This window comes from Puma concolor, chromosome C2 (genome assembly GCF_028749965.1).
Source record: "Puma concolor isolate L17-30 chromosome C2, mPumCon1.1.hap2, whole genome shotgun sequence".
NCBI lineage: Eukaryota > Metazoa > Chordata > Mammalia > Carnivora > Felidae > Puma > Puma concolor.
Genome location: NC_141675.1, coordinates 67,679,076 through 67,698,615, shown reverse-complemented (window position 1 = coordinate 67,698,615; position 19,540 = coordinate 67,679,076). Strand labels below are relative to the sequence as shown.

The window sequence follows — 19,540 nt, the reverse complement described above, 5'->3', positions numbered from 1 at the left end:
TCAACTCAGTGACTAAATATTTAAACTTTGTACCGTGCACATTATGCTGTATTGAGATTATTGATGGTGCTTCTAATTTTGACCCTGAACAAAATCAATAAGCTGATGCCAAGATATTTAAATGGTATATACCCTCACACAAGAGACTCAATTATGAACATAATAATTGTCTTCAATTTTATAACTGAAACATCCTACATCTAATAATAAAAACAACAGATGAGCCATTTTTAGAAGGAACTGAGGAATAATGCATGATGTATAAAAATATTTTTATGTATCTCTACCAGAAGCAAGCCCCAATGCCTGATAAGTCCTGCTTCTACCATGCATGGAATTCTTGTATTCAGTAACAGAAGAGCCTATTCAAATGCACGTTGGTTAGATATCAAGTATTTCTTTACGAGCCATGAAAATTATAGGCAATATTTAAATTTTAAATTAGTCATTAATTTAAAAATAAGGGAGGTTAATTTAATGTTCTATGATAACCAAAGTATAATGATATTGTTGATACTATGGATAGACAGTTAAAATTTTAATATAAAAACAGGTTCCTCTTGAACTAGTCAGCTAAAACTTTTTTAGGTTTCTCTCGGGAAAAAAGGAATGAATTCAAGGATGTCTAAATTTACAGCTCATAAAGTAATTATGCCCTTCTGAATCATCAGCATAATTTTATTTATTTATTTAAGTTTATTTAATTATTTTGAGAGAGAGAAAGTGGGAGCAGGAGAGGGCAGAGGGAGAGGAAGACAGAGAAGCCCAAACAGGCTCCATGTTGTCAGAGCAGAGCCTGACATAGGGCGGGTCTCAATCTTATGAACCATGAGATCATGAGCTGAGCCAATATCAAGAATTGGATGCTTAATGGACTGAGCTACCCAGGTGCCCCAATCATCAGCATAATTTTAAATGTTTACTTTAAATGTCTTATACACAGGAAGATGTGGATGTTTGTATGTGTTATACACAGAAACCCTTGATAATGATTAACTGTTGTAGATAGCTACTGACAAGAAGGAACCTAATCTAACAATCAAGTCTTTTGTCCCAAAGGTTCTGCTTGATTCTGTTTTCATTTTCTGCAAGATCATTCAGCCTGTGTCTCAAAAGCCAATTCTCTCAGCACTCCCCCAGTCCCTCCTACTTATTCCATTCCCTTTTGCCTGGAATACACGTTCCTCTTCTCAGTTAAGCCTACCCACCTTTTGGGTTATTAGAGGAGTCTTATCCCTTCCTGTGTATATGTGTGATTTTACCTGATCAATATTAGAATTCCCATTAGAATGTAAGCTATACAAAGGTAGGCTTATGGGCCTTATGTTTATTTTTCATCTAGTGTAATTACAGCACCAAGTCTTTGCATTTTAAAAATAGTTTTTCAGTGAATGACTAATTTACTTGTACTGCTTATCACATCCTTTGTTTTTAAATCTCATGACCAAAATTCATGTTATTATATTATTTTCTTTATTTTTTTAGAGACAGACTGAGTGCAGGAGGGGATGGGGGGCAGTAGAGGAAGCAGGGAAGACAGAGAAAATTAAGCAGGCTCCATGCTAAGCATCTATCCGGGCTCAATCTCATGACTATAAGATGATGACCTGAACCAAAATCAAATCAGATGCTCAACTGACTAAGCCACCTAGGCACCCCATTATTTTCTAAGTAACACATCATTGTGTGTATTTTAAGTCTTTAGGACAGCAATTTTGAACATGGCTCAAAATATCCAAAAGCAGACACTGTCAGTTAAGTTGAGACTTCAAAATTTAAAATAAAATAAGGAAAATGAGCTATAATAATGACACATTTCTTCCTAGTGTCAGGTAAACTGTAAAACTATAACACTTTGGGAAAATATTCTGAAATATTTGTCTTCTGACAACTGTCAAAGCAAACAAAATCAAGAAAAATACACTTAACATAGTACCCTTCTTAATGGGAGTGTCACTGTGATAAGAGACACTGGAACATGCCTGGAGATTCACACAAAGCACAGGGCAAAAGATCCTCACAAGTGGTAGTTACCAATGAAGACTCAAAAGCCATGATTTTATCAAGCATTTGGGAGCTTGAATTAAAAAAGGAAACATATTTTCTTTCAAATTGAGGTGCTTTTAAATGGGAAATTAACTTTAAGGCTAAATATACATTGCAGATGATGTAATCAAAGTATATTTAAATCTACTGGGAACAAAAACAAGTTTCATAACACTTTGAAAACTGTAAAAGAAATTGGCATGAAGTGGTGTTTAATCATTAACTAACTTTTAAAAATATCCTTCAGTAGAAAATATCTGGTTACTCTATATTTTTAATGTGCTTCTAGAATGAGATATATTGGAGGCACCTGGCTGACTAAGCCTAACCTGTCAGGCGATTCTTGCTCTCAGGGTTGTGAGTTCAAGCCCCACAATGGGTGTAGAACTCAAGAAAAAAAGAAAAGAAAAGAATGAGATGTTTTGAAAATGAGTAAAAACACATTATCAACATTACAAAGTCAAATAATAATCCAGTGTCCATATGTTTTATATAAGTTAACAAAACAGGTACCCATGTAAGTCAAGAGATAGCAAAATTTCAATTCTAACAGCTTGACTGGTTTAGCAATTTTATAAGCTACCACAGATGTAAATTTGTCAGGCTGCCTATAATAAAAATTTATGAAAAAAATGTAAAGCATTATTTATGCAGTATTGTACCAATCCTATAGTATTCAAACTTACTAAGTTCAGTGCTCCATGTATTTAGACCTGATGTCCCTCCCTCTACACCATAGCTGTCTGGGGTCGGAGCAGGGAGCTATTATCACACATGAACAGATCGGAGGAGAAGCACTATCAGAATAAGGCCCCTTATATCAGAGACAGAATAGCTTCCACTTGCTAAGAGTGTACACTCTGCTAAACCTTTATTATTTTTTTTTTTTGAGAAAGAGAGAAGGTGTAAGTAAGCAAGGGGTAGAGAGAGAGGGAGAGAGAGAGAAGCGTGGCTCACCCCAAAGTGGGGCTCATGCTCACCTGAAGTGGGGCTCGAGCTCAACCAATGCTGATGACCTCAGTCAAAGTCAGATGCTTAACTGACTTAGCCATCCAGGGACCCTACAGACTGATTTTTTTAAGTTTATTTACTTATTGTATTTATTGTATTTATTTTATTTTATTTATTTATTTATTTATTTATTTATTTATTTATTATTTATTTATTTATTTATTTTGAGAGAGAGACAGCACGAATGGAGGAGAGGCAGAGAGAGAGGGAGACAGAAAATCCCAAGCAGTGGGAGTACGGAGCCTAAAGCGAGACTCAAACTCACCAAACCTTGAGATTATGACCTGAGCCAAAACCAAGAGTGGGATGTTTAACCAACTGAGCCAGCCAGGCACCCCTGGTAATAACCATTATTAACCTCACTTTAAAGAGGCAGAAATTGAGGCACAGATAGGTAAAATGACTTTCCCAAGAAAATGTTGCTATTAAATAAAGAGTAAACATGGAGAAGATAGAGTCTGTGCACATCCAAAGCCCACACAAAAATTGCTACTCTAACAGAAGTGAAAAGTTAACTGAACCAATGCAACACAGAGTTGTGTAAAACATTAAGTAGCACTTCCCTATCCCTTCTAATCAACCACCTTCAAGTAACCAATGTGAACAGTCCATTGTTTCCTCCCATGCCTTAAGCTCCGAAAAATGGGATCATGTCTCACCACTGTAATTTGGGATGGATTTTAAGTGTTAAGTCATTCCATTTAGGATCACAGAATATCTTCATTAAGATATTCACATTATTCACATTATTCACATTATTTTCTACAATTATTCACATTATTTTCTATCCTTTAATAATGCCATAAAGTGAAGTTTGGGATTCTGGGACATTTTTGTGAAATTTATTTTTAAGTGTTTTAAGTGTTTTATATATTTTTTTCATTATTATGAATGATAGTTCACCCACCACAGGTGCAATGGTATCATCTTTATCAGAAAGTGAGGAGTCTCAGGACTCATCAGACGGTATAGGCTCTTCACAGAAAGCCTGCGGGATCCTAGCATGGTGTGCATCTAGCAGAAAAATTTTGAAAGGTTTATCTTCTGAAGATACATGGGGCAGAACAGAAGACAGAGAAAACCCTGGAGTTTCTGCTGTCACTTCTATGTCTGTCCCAACTCCCATCTATCAAACTAGCAATGGACAGTACATTGCCATTGCGCCAAAGGGAGACTTACAACTGGCCAGTTCAGGCACAGATGGAGTATAGGGACTTCAGACATTAACCATGACAAATTCAGTCAGTACTCAGCAAGGGAAAACAATTCTCCAGCATGCACAGACCTCCGATGGACAGCAAATACTTGTGCCTAGCAACCAGGTGGTTGTACAAACTGCATCAGGAGATATGCACACAGATCAGATCTGTACCACCCCTTCAGCTATTTCGCTGCCACAACCTGTGGTAATGATATTTCCTGTGACACTTAAATCTCAGACAACTAAGACAGATGACCCCCAACTGAAAAGAGAAATAGGTCAATGAAAAACAGAGAAGCTGCGCAAGAATGTCTCAGAAAGAAGAAAGAATATGTGAAATGCCTGGAAAATCAGGTTGCAGTCTTGGAAAATCAAAATAAAACTCTAATAGAAGAGTTAAAAACTTTGAAGGATCTTTATTCCCATAAAGGTATTTGATTAAGAAAGAAAATATTTTTGCAGACTTCCTAAAATTTATATGGGATTTCTTTTCTTCTTAGAGGAGGTTTATAAATTAAAAGGCCAAAAATGAAGCATTTTATTTAGGCTTTTGCAATTCAAAGATAAATACCTTATGCAAGAGATCTGGTGATAGAAGATAAAATGGAAAATGAGCTCAAGGAAGTCACTGACACAGCTGGAAGCTCTGGAAAAATGAAACCCACTCAAGAAGCGGGAAGTGAGCTTTCACCAGTTTGAATTTCCTAAATGACAATAATCCAAAAATGACAGAGAAGATGAAATTTGGTAAATGGATTTTTAAAATAAATCAGTTTACCTTATAGGTTTGCATTTCTTACCATTTCCTAAAGTTTACATTTTTCAATTGTGTGTGTTTATATGTTTTATTTCTGCCAATAATTCTAAATTACAAATAGAAAAGCTAATATATAAGTAAATATATAAATTATGTGTTCTGATTACACTTGTTCTATTGTCAGATCCTTGAAATGTTTTTTTTTAAGTTTGTTTCTTGGACTTGAGACGGGTTTTGAGACTTGTGTTTAACTATTTTTGAGGTTTTGTCCTCAAAGGCATCTAAGATATATGAATGGAGTAGGGTGATTTTGTAACATTTTTTTATCAGAATGGAAAGAGAACTTCTGTTTAAATGTTTGATACTTTTCTATTTAAAAGTTTGATACTTTTAAGTGGTTTGTTTTTTGGTTACTCTGGTCATTGAGATTTTCTACAAATATATAATAAATTGTTTTTTGATTCTATATTCTGTATGCAGTTGAATATACATTACCTATTCGGTTGTGCTTTAATAGAATGGAATGTTTACAGGCTCTTGAAATGATATTAGAGTATTTTTTTAATTTTTTAAATGTTTATTTATTTTTGAGAGAGAGACAGAGAGACAGAGTGCAAGTAGGGAGGAACAGAGAGAGAGGGAGATACAGAATCTGAAGAAGGCTCCAGGCTCTGAGCTGTCAACACAGAGCGTGACAGGGGTTCAAACTCACAAACTGTGAGATCATTACTTGAGCTGAAGTCCGATGCTTAACTGACTGAGCCACCCAGGTGCCCTGATATTAGAGCATTAAAAAAAATTTTTTTTTAAAGTTTATTTATTTTTGATAGGAAAGGAGAAACAGAGCGTGAGTGGGGGAGGGGCAGAGAGAGGGAGAGAGAATCTGAAGCAGGCTCCAGGCTCTGAGCTGTCAGCACAGAGCCCCACACAGGGCTCAAACTCACGGACCGCGAGATCATGACCTGAGCCAAAGTCGGACGCTCAACCGACTGAGCCACCCAGGTACCCCTAGAGCATTTTTAAAAAACCTTCTGAGGATGCATACCAAAGTTTTCCAAGAGGATTTTATAATCAATTTAATGTAAGGTTTATCAGATTCTAAAATAGTATGGTTATTTTTTTTAATTTAATGTTTATTTATTTTTGAGATAGAGACAGAGCATAAGCAGGGGAAGCACCGAGAGGGTGGAAGACACAGAATGCCAAGCAGGCTCCAGGGTCTGAGCTGTCAGCACAGAGCCCAATGTGGGGCTCGAACCCACAAACCAGAAGATCATGACCTGAGCCAAAGTTGAATGCTTAACCGACTGAGCCACCCAGGTGCCCCAATCAATGGTACATTTATAAGAAAAGTGACTGCCAATATATTTTTATAGCTAATCTTTATAAATTCTAAAGTTGACTTCTTAATGATTATTTTAAATGTTTATATAGTTTAGTAAAAAACATATTTTGCATTGCAAAGTATCATCTTTATATTATGAGAAGTAGTTTCCAGATTGGCTAATAGTTGAATTGTAAGTTTTGTATGCAGTTTATCCAAAGCTCAATAATGCCATCCATACACCAGTGTTTACTCTCTGTATTCCAGTTTGTATACACTTTGAAATTGTACTGTAAAACTAATGAAATTGTACTATAAAACTATTGTGCACTTCTTATACAATATGTATCATATTGTCTGTGAAATTAAAGGATATCTGATAAAATTAAGTTTTCTGAATGTTAATGTATACAAAAAGTGAAATCCACCAACAAGATAGAATTATTCCAAACATGCATGCACTCACATGAGTCAGCCCACCAACAACCCACCGGCAAATGTGTAGAAGAATTGTACAGGTAGTTTGTACATTATGTATTAAGGCAAATAAACATAAAAGATGCTCAACTTTATCAGTGATTATAGAAATACAAATAAAATCAAATGACTGGCAAAATATAAAAAGTCTGATAATATCCAATACTGGTAATAACAAGGAATAAATCAATACTACTGATATACAAGGTAAATTTGTACAACCAATCTGGAAAAAAAAATGTCATCCTGCAACTAAAGTTGAAGGTAAATACAAAGTGCTTAGATTTTTGAGCTGGCAACTCCAGGAAGGTATACGCCTTAGAGAATTGTTATATCGATCTAATAAGAAAGAGCTTTGCAAAGTGAATTCCATGAATTAGCATTATCAGCATCACCCAAAACCTAGTTAGAAATGCAAATTCTCAGGCCCTACATACACCAGACCTACTAAATCAAAATCTCGGGGGGGGGGGGGGGGCGGGGGGGAGGTGGGTTGCACCAGAAATCTGAATTTTATTATGTTGGTGTTTGATAAGCACTTCAGTAAAATATATACATACTGTCTATTCTCTTCGTGAATTCTTTATTTGTGGATTCACCTAATCTCTAAAATTTATTTGTAACAATATGCTTCTGTTTCCATTGGAAGATGTATACATGCACAGAGTAGTGAAAAATCTACATCGTCTTAGGTATACATTCCCACCTAAGGTTAAACAAAGAGACCCTCTCATACTATAAACAAGTGTCTTTCCTGTAGTCTATTGAGTGGCACATTTTTTTCTTGCATTTTGTGCTCTTCGTGTATGATTTTGCTGTCTCTGATGGTCCCCAGTGTACTACTGAAGTGCTGTCTCATGTTACTAAATGCAAGAAGCTGTGTTGTGTCTCATGGAGAAAATGTGTTGGATGTGGTTCATTCAGTCATGAGTTATAGTGTTGCTGACCATGAGTTCAATGTCAATGAATCAACAATATATATTACATAAGGTGTCTTTAAATAGAAACACACATAAAACAAGTTTATGTACTGATTGAGGAAAATGTTGTGACCAGAGGCTCCCAGGAACTTATCCCTGTATTTCCTCTGGGGTCAATGATGTAGTATTGGCTAATTCTGTGTTCTAATCAACTTTATAAAACATAACTACTATGAATAATGAGAACCAGCTGTATAGAAGCACTGCCTATATTAGAAATACAAAAGAAAAGAAACGAAAGAAACCAAATGTCATTGACAGGAGAAAAAGGAAGCTTACAATGGCATAATCACATGATGAAATATAATACAGAGGTGAACATTAGTTGATTACATAATTAATATGCACAACATATGTATGTAATGTATAATTACATTAATATTATAATACGAATGACAAAATGATGTTAAATGGAAAAAAAAATCCCAAGAGAGGAAATTCAACATGATCTTGAAGTCCAAAATCATGAAAACTATATATTGTTTAAGGACATAAACATATGTGTCAAACTGTAAAAATTAAAAGCAATGTAAAAAAAAAAAAAACAAACCCAAATTCAGGATTGAGTCACCCTGAGACTAGGGGAAAACAGAGATATGATAAGGAGAAGAATTTATATAAATACAAGCTGAGTATTGGATACAAAAGGACTCAGGATATTATAAAAATACAGGAAAGAATGGATGGATGGTAAGTAGTACCAAGGGTGTGCATGACAAAGAGTTTTTGAAAAGTTATGGCATACAGAGAAAGACAGATACCATATGGTTTCACTCTTATGTGGATCCTGAGAAACTTAAGAGAAACCCATGGGGGAGGGGAACAAAAAAAAAAAAAAAAAAAGAGGTTAGAGTGGGAGAGAGCCAAAGCATAAGAGACTGTTGAGAACTGAGAACAAACTAAGGGTTGATGGGGGGTGGGAGGGAGGAGAGGGTGGGTGATGGGTACTGAGGAGGGCACCTTTTGGGATGAGCACTGGGTGTTGTATGGAAACCAATTTGACAATAAATTTCATATATAAATAAAAAAAAAAAAAAAAAAGAAAAGTTATGGCAATGTTATAGTTACCATATATGAATCATTGTTAGTTTTTATACTTATGTAATGACTTACTTGATAAAACTTTTTAAACAGATACTAACTTCAAAACATTTTGTTTGGAATGCAAAAGCAAGAATTATTAACTTGAAGTGAAATGGTGGTTTATAATGTTTTACTGAAATATAAAGACAATAAGCATAGACTAATCACTTTAAAGAATAAATATATTTACCTTGTGACTTAAGGTTTATAAGACTCCTCTAAATATATTGAAATCTATTCTTAGTTAAATCTATTCTAAGGCATTATTATTTTTAGATGAAGCTGTTTTAAGAGGTTAAAGAACTCAAAGCACAAAAATCTAGGACTTCAGATTCCAAAGCAGTGTTCTTTAAAACTATATAGCTGCAGTTATTATAATCCCTAATATCTGAATATGAACAGAATGGTTTCATAACACTTTCAAGTAATTTTTAAATGTATTTTATATGATCTAATAGTATAAAACTCACCTAAGGTGAGTATCAGCTATAACAAACCAAAATATAATATATTGTATATTATTCATATAAAATGGTTGAACGGATTCCCAAGATCATCATTTTCCCCATCAGCTGTAGTGCCTTACCACAATGAAGCCACCAGTGCTCTCACTCTTATACTTTCTCTTTTTAAATATTTTTAAATCAAAGATTGCATTAGCCATGGAACTTCAATCTAGTGAAGAGTCCTTTGAGTGATCTTCACATTTGGTCAATTACCAAGTGTGAACTTTCAACTGTAAGTGTTTTATATGTGGTATAAATCTAAGATCAGCTTTAAAAACCAAAGTGGCTATCAACTTGATCAAATAATTAGTGCACCGTTCTCTAGTCTATCATGGATCAGAATGCAAATATATTGCTTCGAAGATATTCAGTACAATCAGACCATTACACTTGAATAACACTAAAGGAAATTTTAATTTCTGCCTGGATTAAAAACATAACACAAAGAGCCACATAATATTTTTCCTTCCTTCCCTTTTCTAGGAGGTTGTCTGTGGACACTTGAATTTACTGGGCTAAATAATACTGTTCTAAGTAAAAGCCTCAGTAAATTGCTGAAAACATTGGAACATAAAATAAAACTCAGTAGATTTACTGAAAATATTTTTTTCTTCACTTAACATGGTTACACAATGTGTCAATTATCTAGTCACTCAGAATTCTGAGGAAGAAAGAAACAACTTTCTCTATAGAGAATCAGTTGGCTTTCATAATACTCAGAGTATATTTGCATAATAACACTGCTACAGCTGCAAGGTTAAATCCATTAATTTATTGGGAACAGAACAGGCTGTTCTGGTTGGCTGTTGCAAAAATTGCTTTTTGCACTTGTCTTCTCCACCATCAAGTATTTGCTGCGAGCACACAATTACTGCAGCAGAGCCTATGTTGCCAAGCAAGGAACCTTATTTAACATGGAAAGTGGCAACCACTTCACTTTCTGAAAATGAAAAAAAAAAATTAATCCTGAAAAGCTTCCTTATTAACATTTTCTCCTTCTCCAGTTGTTTCATAGGATAACGTAGAAGATGGCAATTCGGATGAAGGTTAACTAGATGAACCCATTTCTGCAGCAACTCTCAGGTGCAAATGTCATCCCTAAATAGTCTCTCTTCACAACTAGAAATAATCTCAAAGCTTCCATAGGTTTTTTTCCCCTAAACAGTAAATTTAAAAATAGAATACTTACCTCCAAAAGTCAGTAACCGAACAAAACATCTGTTGAAGCTCACATTATATACTCAAGAACAGCTATTTAATAAAGGGAAGGCAAATGTATAGCATTTATAGGAATTTATAGCAGAAATCTTTAAAACAATAAAGGGATGGACCAAAAGTTAAATTACATTTAGAAAATGAACTCTATTCAGCCAGGTATTAAAAATGAATATAACCTATAACTAAGTTGAGAAACTTTTTCCTGCCCAGGAAAACTAAATCACAAAACAAAAATTAATGACTACTCAATTTTTTTTAATTAGATAATCTATAAAGTATTTACCTTGTTAAAAAATAAAGTCAGTTGCAAACATAAATAAATATACATTTATTATTACATCCAGGTCACTGTAGACTCTGGAGTGAGAGGAGAAAGTCAGACAAAATAGCAGAGACAAAGAAAGCAGAGATGAGGGAGAAAGGAAGTAAAGGAAGAGAAAAATAACAGTATAAAAAATAAATAAACCCTTTCCTTCATCATCCCAATCATGCTTCTTTCTATACCTACTCTGGGCCCAATAGAAATGTAAATGGTTAACTAAAGGAATTCTTTGAATTTTTCCACAAAAAGTTAATATTCAATAAATAATTTCAGTATTATGTTAGAAATCCTTTAAAAAGCACAAAAATGACAAATATATGGGGGAAAGGGTTCAACGGTACGGTATTTAGGTAAATATGGGGACATTTTCCCTTAAAACTAAGAGGCTCAATATCACAGTATTTGTACATTTCATTACCTACAGTAACAAAGCATTTTTGTGCCTTGGTTTAGAATGCCTGTCTCTCTACATTTTTAACCTGCCAATTTTCTTTTATTCTTTCAAGGCCCAAGTCAAATATATTCCCATCTATAAAGCTATCCCAGATCCCCACAGTCTAAAGCAAATGTTTCTTCTTCCAAATCCCTTATTATTTATTCTTCCTTCTATTATGAAACTGAATTTGTATTACAGTCAAATTGTGTTTCTTGACAGAAAAGGATGTCATTTACCTATTAGACCCGACACCTTGAACAATACTATAAAGTGAGCTTGTAAAACCTATTTAGGAATCTATGTTGAAATTCCCCCAGCAAAAAAGTATTTTGTTTGCCTAATTCCATTATGCCAAAATGTCTTCTTTACTTTCATTTAAAAAAAAATTCTATGCATCATTAACTAAGACTGACCATCCTTTGATGTGGCTCTCATCAGTCTAGCAGCCAGAGTGATATTTTGAAAGCATAGGTCAGAGCATGTACCCATTCTGCTCACAAGTTCACAACGGTTTCCCATTTCAATCACAGTACAAACCAGAGTCTTTATAATGACCTACAAGTTCCTTGCTCCCTCTGACTTTGTTTGTTCCCACTCTCTTCCCACCCCTCCATTTGAATGACAGTGACACCCTCAGTAGGGCTTTCTCACCACAAGGCCCTTGCACTTGCTGCTCTCACTGCCTGAAGTGCTCTTAGATACCCCATGATTCACTCCTTAACCATCATATCTTTACTCAAAAGCCACCTGAGCTAGACCTCTCTTTCCTACCTTATGTAAAATTATGCACCCTGACACTTCCCATTCTTTTTCTCCACTCTATTTTCTTACTAACAAGTATTTCTCCCTAACATAGAATATGCAGACACATCATCACCATGAACACCACCACCACCATTTGTCTCACAAAAAATGTAAGCTCCAGTAGGGCAGGGATTTTCTTTCCAGACTTACTCACTGTTCTGTTATGAAAGAATAAATAGAGTGTGACCCATAGTAGGTCCTCAATAAACATGCTGAATGTTGACCGAATCAGGAGAATTTTTTCCATATCTTTTGACAAAATGCCTTTGAGCATATAAACATACTTTTGTTGGCATTTGCAGCCCTGTTCTACTTTTAAGCTTTTTACAGAAATGGCTATGTTCCAAGGTTGGAGGGTAGAGAACCAAAGTTTAGCTAGTATCCAATGTGGGAGCAGAAAAGTCGACATTGAAATGCATTGTGTTGAGGCAGTGGAGTCAATCAAGGACAGAGAATATGTGAATCACAGTTGTCTCTTGCTTACCTTAATCAATAACAAAGTTTAGAATATCCTTATATTAGGACTTAAGGAATATATACACACACATCACATAATTCAGAAATATTTGCACATCTATGTGTATAGCAGCACTACTCACAACAGTCAAGAGGTGAAAGCAATCCATATTCACTGATAGATAAATGTAAAAAGAAAATGTGGTATATAAAAACCATGGATTACTATTAAGGTTTTTTTTAATGTCTATTTTTGAGAGAGAGAGAGAGAGAGATGGGGTGTGACTGGGGGTGGGGCAGAGAGAGACAGAGAGGGAGACACAGAATCTGAAGCAGGTCCCTGGCTCCAAGCTGTCAGCACAGAGCCCAATGCAGGGCTCGAATCCACAAACCTTGAGATCATGATCTGAGCCAAAGTCGAAGCTTAACCAACTGAGCCACCCAGGTCCCCTGAATACTACTAAGGTTTAAATGGTAAGGAAATCCTGTCATGTGCTACAGCATGAATGTACCTTTGAAGACATTATGCTAGTAAAGTAAACCAGTCACAAAAATTCAAATACTGTTGATTCCACTTATGTGAAGAATTTAAATTAGTCAAACTCATACAAATAGAAAGTAGAATAATGGTTGCCAAGGACTGAGGGGAGGGAGAAATGAGGAGTTGTTGTTCAATGTGTATAGTTTCAGTTTTACAGGATGAAAAAGTTCAAGAGATCTACTGTACAATGCTGTGAATATACTTAATGCTACTTAATTGTATACTTACAAATCATAAAAATGATAAATTCGAAGTTACGCATTTTTTATCACAAAGAAGTATTTCTTAAAAAGTAATGATGGGTGAAGCTCTGCAATGCCAGATAAATCAAATTTGTATCCATAAATGCAGATTTGTGCTTTCAAAGGCTATTTCCACCTTAGTTTATTTACAGAAAGCAAATACTACTACACAAATACTGCATTTAATGACAATTGGAAACCATAAATTTTAAGCTGCTCCTCAAAGAAAATTATCTATAAGGACACTGAAATTTTTTTAAGTTTATTTGAGAGAGTGTGTGTGAGCATGCACAGGAGAGGCAAAGAGAGAGAGGGAGAGAGAAAATTCCAAGCAGCCTCCACGCTATCAGCATAGAGCCCAATGCAGGGCTCAATTTCACAAACCAGGACACTTAACTGACTGAGCCACCCAGGTGCTGCTAGACACTGACTTCCTTAAAAATAACAAAATTCAGGGGCACTTGAATGGCTCAGTTGGTTAAGCATCTGACTTTGGCTCAGGTCATGATCTCATGGTCCATGAGTTCAAGCCCATGTCAGGCTCTATGCTGACAGCTCAGAGCCTGGAGCCTGCTTCAGATTCTGTGTCTCCCTCTCTTTATGCCCCTCCCCAGCTCATGCTCTGTCTCTCTCTCTCTCAAAAATAAATGAACATTAAAAAAAATTTTAATAACAAAATTTATACTGGAGTACAGTTATTATTTTTAATTTATTATGATGATATTTTTTTAGTAGGCTTCATACATAGTGCAGAGCCCAATGAGGGGCATGAACTCACAACACTGAGATCAAGACCCGAACTGAGATCAACAGTAGGAAGCCTAACTGAGCCACCCGTGTGCCCAGGAGTGTAGTTATTTTTTAATTAGAGAAGACACTGTATTTGTTTCAGAAGTAATAATTCAATAATTGTAAGTATTTAATACTTACAATTCACTTTTAGTGCTTGCAAGTAGTTGACAATAGTTTGTGTTCATGCTCTTAAAATTGGCAATTCCTGTACATCTATGAATAATACTGCATAGACACAGTTTAATGAGAATGCTAATTATCAAAATCTTTGTTTGACTTAATAAAAACATCTGGTACCTATATATTTTGCTATTACATGCTAACTATATCCAAATAAAAATCAGTGTGTATTATGTATTTTCCTTTACATAGACATGTGAATTGAATTGTGTTTCTCCACCCAAAAGATATTTTGAAGTCCCAACTGCCAATACTTATTAATATGATCTTTTTTGAAAGTCTTCACAGATGTAATCAAGTTAAGTCAAAATCACACTGGATCATGATGGACCCTAAATCCAATGACTGGTATTATTATAAAAGAAATTCTGACACAGAGAGAATGCCAAGAGACAAAGATTACAGTGACGCACCCACAAACCAAGAATGCCAAGGATTGCCAGCTACCACCAGAAGGTAGAAGACAGGGACTGACCAGATTTTCTCTCAGAGCCTCCAGTGGGATTCTTCCCTGTCAACAACCTGATCGTGGACTTCTAGTCTCTGGATTATAAGAGAATAAAGTTCCATTGCTTTAAGCCATCCAGTCTGTGGTATTTGTTAGAGCATCTCTAGGAAGCTAATACAGTACAAAAACATCTGCATGTGCAAAGGAGCAAACTATGCATGAAGGAACATGGACATTTGAATTTCAATTTCACAAACCTGGGTTCAACTTTGCTCTACTGAATACTTACACTATGATGCTGAGCAAGTTACTTATCCTCTAACATCTACTCTCTTCTGTAAAACTGCAATAATTGCACTGTGAAGATTAGCTGAAATAGTATATAATGATGAGAACCTGTCACATGAGTTCAACTAATAAAAGTAACAACACCAGATAGTAGGGCTGGGTTGCATACATAATGCTCAAATGTACCAATACTTTTAGTTAACTTCATGTTTTCTTCATGTTAAATACATTAAAATTAGTTTCTCCAGGAATAGAGATATAAAATACAATTCATTGCCTAAAATTCACATCCTCCTAATGCAAAACTGATAGGAATGCAAATGGATAGGGTTGCAAACACCTATACATGTGATTTCAATGACCACTTTCATTCACTATCCACTTACATACCATATTATTTATTATAAAAATGGACTATGTCCTTGGCCTTTAATCAGAACTTACATTTTCTATAGAATATTTTTTCTTCTGATAGGAGTACAGTACTTATTTAACCTTGAAAATTAATAATAGCTTATAGATCATAGTGGTTGCAATTCAGCATTTTAGGATGTTCTGTGGAAAAGTAATTGTATTTTCAAATATCACAGATTTGGAAAGTCAATGACAAATTCCAGTATGTCCACAGAAATATGTGTAGAAAAGTGAATGAATGGTCTAGCAAGCAAGACAAATGTGAAATGTTGTGAGAATTAGATTCAGCCTTTGGACACAGAGCCTAAAAGGCATAAGAGGGAGAGCTCTGTTCAAATATGTAAAGGTTCAACAGAGAGGAAAGAGTATCAATTTATTCTGCATTGTTCCAGAAAACAATATTTGGGTGATCAGACCAAAATTATATAAAGGCAGATTTTGAATCAATATGAGAAATAGTTTTAAAACAATCTGAGCTTTCCACAAATGAAACAGGTTGCCTTGAAACAGTACAGATATTTCTGAAAAAGTTGTATCATCATCTGCCAAGGCTACTGTATAGTTGGGCTAGGGAAACTTTTGAGTCCCACAATTTCAAGGTTTTTTTAGATAGGAGCAACCAAACTTATTTTGTAGCTAACTTGAAGGAATACAAACTTTCAAACAAACTGACAATTATACTGAAAACCCACTGTTAAAATTTGGCTTTCCTGACTCAAAAGTTAAATCTCAAAAGATGTTCAATAGACATAGGAAAAGTTGATCTATCTCATCAGTTATCCAGAAGAAACAAACCAGAACAAAACAAACACATTCACCCACCAGAATGGCTAACGTTAAACATACTGACAATACCAAATGTTTAAAATGAAGTGTTGTGTCTATGGTCGTACCACCCTGAATGTGCCTGATCTCATCTAAAAGGAAGTATTGTGATGTAGGCATGATTTATTGTTCCAGGTATGTAAATTTTAACACCCATATTGGAAAACATGTGGATATCTACTAACGCTGAAAATATGCATATCATATAGCCTAACAATTACACACTAGGTATCTATCCCTCCCCCCAAAATTCATCATAATATTAACTAAAAGGCATGAATACAAATATCCAGAGCAATAATATTCATGTAAATAATCAAAAGGCTGTCAACAAGATAAACTGACACAGTCTTTCCAGTGGAGTATATAGTAATGAAAACAAATGGACTACTGATACAGCAGAAAAATGAGTGAATCTCAGTAACAATTCTGACTGAAAAAGTCAGATGCAAAAAGGCACATACTGTATGATCCCATTTTTAAAAAATAGTTTTAATGTTTATTTTAAGAGAGAGAAAGAGCGTGAGTAGGGGAAGGATAGAGAGAGAGGGAGACACAGAACCCGAGGCAGGCTCCAGGCTCTGAGCTGTCAGCACAGAGCTCGACACAGGATCGAACTCACAAGTCATGAGAGCATGACCTGAGCTGAAGTTGGACGCTCAACCGACTGAGCCACCCAGGCACCCCTGTATGATTCCATTTTTATAAAGTTCAGTAAGAGGTGTATCTAATCTATGGTGTTAAAAATCAGGATGATGGCTATCTTTGGGGAAGAAGGAGGGTTCCTGGAGTAATAATAATATTCTGTTTTCTGATGGGTAGAGAATTCATGGTATAATCTTTACCCTGAAAAAAATTCATCAAGCTTAACATTTTTTAAACGTTTATTTATTTATTTTGAGAGAGAGAGAGAGAGAGAGAGAGAGAGAGAGAGAGAGAGCGAGCAGGAGAGGATCAGAGAGAGAGGGAGAAAGAAAATCCCAAGTGGGTTCAGCACTAACAGTTGTCATGAACCATAAGCCGAAATGAAGAATTGGATGCTTAACCTGACTAAACCACCCAGGCACCCTAAGCTTAACATTTTTAACCAGCATACTTTATGTATGTTATACTTCAATAAAATGTTTATATTTTTAAATAGTTAATTTGCTATCTGTGAAATAAGAATATATGTGGAGGTCCAGAAAATGATTTCTATACTTGCTCATCTAATAGAGAGTTTAGTAAAAATATTTAAATTCCTTGCACAGTATTCCTTATAGAAATATAGAATATTAGAGCCTAAAGGAAGCATAGAAGTTATCTGCCCCACATCCAGGAGTGAGGACTAGATGATACAGAAAAGAAATTGAGGCCTAAAGGAGCTATCTTCCCTAAATTCAATCAATAACTAAATGCAGAACAAGGCACAGAACCTAGGTCCATGAATCCATGTCTAATAAATTCCTTGTAGGTTGGAAATCCAGAAATTTCCTTCCATAACCACAGGACTATTGGTTTCTCTTATTTTCTTACCATTGACCAAAAAGTGTCTTCATAATTGTCATAATTAAAAGGAAAATATCTTTCCCTTAATTTGTGGATCAGCTAGTTAAATTTCCTCTTTCTTGCAAGTCTACTAAGAACTGCTGCATAAGTGTTCAAGACACAGACACAATTTCCACAAGACTGAACTTAGAGTCTACCTTAAAATGAAAAATGGTGCTGATATTTACAAAATGAAAAATAGTGAGCTAGTCTTGTGGCTCAGCAACCGAATGTTCCACTATGGCACGCCTTCCTTGGTATGTTATAACTTCCTCCATCTTAAGCTCTGAAAGACAGCATGAAGACTGAGGGGACTTTGTTGGTTCCAGTGATCTATCAAGTGACTTCAAGAACAGAAAAAAATTTGCATCATTTGGCATATATAATGCCAAATACATTCAACCCAGTGAGATAGTAAATCAATATTCCCTTTAAATTATGAGACAATGCAGCAGGCACAGGAGCACAGCAACTGCCAGAGATAAGAGCACCAAACAGAATTATCATTCAACCCAAATATCAGAAACTAAACTTGCAGCTCGTTAAACTGTCCACCACGACACACTAAATGAATAACACATGAAACACATAGGTATACACATTTAAAAACACATACTATATTTAACTGATGCCACCAAAAAGGCACTTTATGTTAACACAACATCTAAGAAAGAAACATTTATGTCCACGTCAATTGATGCTAGTATTTGAAAGTAGCCATTAAAAATTCATTAATTGCTTATTGGTATGAGACTGTGCTTCTAAAACCCCATTAAAAGATGCTCATAGTTCATGATTTATGTATTGATAAAGTGTTAAGTCAATGTGAGGCTATTTGCTTAACCACAATCTGGTGATCTTATATGCAATATGTCAAGTGGTCACAGGAATATGTAGTACAAAACTGAATTTTTTTTTGATAATAAAATATTGTATGAAGAAGCAAGGTCACTTTATTAATTGCTTCAAATTTAGACTTTACATGTATTTTTCCATTTAATTACAACTACTAGTTTTCATTTTATGTTATTTTCTCAGCAATGATGTATTTTTGTCCCATTTCAGAGGGATGGCTGAATTGCATTTGACCAAGAAATACGATACACATTGTAAACAAAGGTCTCTATTACTTTTCAGTGTTATTTGCACAACTAGATAAATATGTATGTTTGGAAGACAATATCTATAAAGATTTAAACCCATTTCATCTTATTTGTACTTCACTCACTGTTTAAAAGGAGTTAACTTCAATGCAAAACAGCATGGCTTTATCCCATGGCGCGCTATCATATTTAGATAGACATTTAATTTTCATTTTTTTCTAAGTAAATTTATATTAGTTAAGAGCAATGGAATGTATAATTAAACAATGTCAATTTACATAAAACACTTTGTAATCAATTTTTATGTTATTTAATATTGAAATTTGCTATAGAAAAGCAGCTAAATAATAGCAATATAGCTTTATATAAAAAAAATTCTTTTGCTTTGTGTCCAACTTCAGCTCAGGTCATGATCTCATGGTTCGTGAGTTCAAGCCCCACGTCAGGCTCTGTGCTGACATCTCAGAGCCTGGAGCCTGCTTCAGATTCTGTGTCTCCCTCTCTCTCTGCCTCTCCTTTGCTCACACTCTGTCTCTCTCTCTCTCTCAAAAATAAACAC

At 35.1% G+C, this 19,540-nt stretch overlaps 1 protein-coding gene and 1 pseudogene across 3 annotated transcripts in view; one reads left to right on the top strand and one right to left on the bottom strand.

Moving 5' to 3' along the window:
* NAALADL2 (N-acetylated alpha-linked acidic dipeptidase like 2) overlaps positions 1 to 19,540 on the bottom strand; it is a 1,363,282-nt gene that overhangs the window by 1,087,744 nt on the left and 255,998 nt on the right. The gene's annotated exons all lie outside the window — the stretch shown is intronic.
* LOC112849945 (cyclic AMP-dependent transcription factor ATF-1 pseudogene) lies at positions 3,975 to 4,696 on the top strand (annotated as a pseudogene).